This window comes from Salvelinus sp. IW2-2015, unplaced genomic scaffold (assembly GCF_002910315.2).
Source record: "Salvelinus sp. IW2-2015 unplaced genomic scaffold, ASM291031v2 Un_scaffold3663, whole genome shotgun sequence".
In the NCBI taxonomy this organism is placed as follows: Eukaryota; Metazoa; Chordata; class Actinopteri; order Salmoniformes; family Salmonidae; genus Salvelinus; species Salvelinus sp. IW2-2015.
Genome location: NW_019944940.1, coordinates 46,626 through 48,500, shown reverse-complemented (window position 1 = coordinate 48,500; position 1,875 = coordinate 46,626). Strand labels below are relative to the sequence as shown.

Below are 1,875 nucleotides of genomic sequence, written 5' to 3'. Positions count from 1 at the left end.
AATCAGGGACTGGTTTAGACCTGGGACACCAGGTGGTGATATAATGATCAGGTAGAACAGAGAACCAGCAGGCTCTGGACCGCTGTTGAGTACCCTGGTAAAGGTTGAGTACCCCTGGTAAAGGCTGAGTACCCCTGGTAAAGGCTGAGTACCCCTGGTAAAGGCTGAGTACCCTGGTAAGGCTGAGTACCCTGGTAAAGGCTGAGTACCCTGGTAAGTTGAGTCCCTGGTAAGTAGTACCCCTGGTAAAGGCTGACAGTAAACGACCCTGGTAAAGGCTGAGTACCCCTGGTAAAGGCTGAGTACCCTGGTAAGGCTGAGTACCCCGGTAAAGGTTGAGTACCTGGTAAGGCTATATTGAGATGCATCCTGTACCTATCCACAAACCATTGTGCACTACAGGCAGCGAGGGTCCATAAACTTGTTTCTGTTTCTGTACACTGCCCCTTGTGGACAGTAATGTAATACTCCTATCCCTTTTTAATTTATAAATCTGACAAAATGCATATATCTAAAAGGATTTGCATTGTAGATCTCTTTTGAGTACCCCTGGTAAAGGCTGAGTACCCCTGGTAAAGGCTGAGTACCCCTGGTAAAGGTTGAGTACCCCTTGGTAAAGGCTATATTGAGATGCATCCTGTACCTATCCAACAACACATTGTGGCACTACAGGCAGCGAGGGTCCATAAACTTGTTTCTGTTTCTGTACACTGCCCCCTTGTGGACAGTAATGTAATACTCCTATCCCTTTTTAATTTATAAATCTGACAAAATGCATAATTTCAAAACGGATTTGATTGTAGTTTACATCGGCAGTCCTTGGGACCACAACGGGTGCACGTTTTGATTGATTAGTTGATTATTTGAATCAGCTGTGTAGTGCTGGGGACAAAAACCAAGATGTGCACCCATCGGAAGTCCTGAGGAGCGAGTTTGGGAAACCATGCACCGGCGTCCTCTACACTGACGCCGCGGCGTCCTCTACACTAGTAGTTATGAAAAGTGGCTAATCAAAGAAAGGTTCATATACAGGTAACTGCCCCAAAATAAGGAAACACTTAAATGATGGATAGAAAGAGTATTAAAAGCAGATGCTTCCACACAGGTGAGTTCATTAAGCAATTAACATCCCATCATGCTTAGGGTCATGTATAAAAATGTTGGGCAGGCCATTATTTTGGCTACCATGGCTATGCCCCCATAGGATGACAATGCCCCCATCCACAGGGCACAAGTGGTCACTGACTGGTTTGATGAGCATGACAACGATGTAAACCATATGCCATGGCCGTCTCAGACTCCAGATCTCAACCRAATTGAACACTTATGGGAGACTCTGGAGTGGCGCCTGAGACCGCGTTTTCCACCAACAACAAAACACCAAATGATGTAATTTCTCATGGAACAATATAAGAGGGATGCGACACCAGAGTTCCAGAACACTTGTAGAATCTATGCCAGAGTTCCAGAACACTTGTAGAATCTATGCCAGAGTTCCAGAACACTTGTAGAATCTATGCCAGAGTTCAGAACACTGTAGAATCTATGCCAGAGTTCCAGAACACTTGTAGAATCTATGCCAGAGTTCCAGAACACTTGTAGAATCTATGCCAGAGTTCCAGAACACTTGTAGAATCTATGCCAGAGTTCCAGAACACTTGTAGAATCTATGCAAAGGTGCATTGAACACACTTTGTGTGGGTTTTCCTTTATTTAGTCAGTTACCTGTATCATTGACCTGCAAAATGTATAATGCACTATACTGCATTTGCACCATGTACTAAAGAACGGCCGGACGATATCAGGCCGGTGCTGGCCTTTTCTAGTCAGAGCACCTCCAAGTGATAGGCCCTCTCAGAGCACCTCCAAGTGTGC

The 1,875-nt window shown here is 45.2% G+C and overlaps 1 protein-coding gene and 1 long non-coding RNA gene across 2 annotated transcripts in view; one reads left to right on the top strand and one right to left on the bottom strand.

Annotated features, from left to right (window-relative positions):
* Positions 1–1,875, bottom strand: part of LOC112076291 (NADH dehydrogenase [ubiquinone] flavoprotein 2, mitochondrial) — a 22,889-nt gene that overhangs the window by 7,078 nt on the left and 13,936 nt on the right. The window lies entirely within an intron of this gene.
* LOC139025974 (uncharacterized) overlaps positions 271–1,875 on the top strand; it is a 4,836-nt gene continuing 3,231 nt past the window's right edge. Inside the window, exons 1-2 of the long non-coding RNA XR_011477667.1 lie at positions 271–291; positions 533–598. This is a non-coding gene — a long non-coding RNA (uncharacterized lncRNA). The remainder of the gene's footprint in view (positions 292–532; positions 599–1,875) is intronic.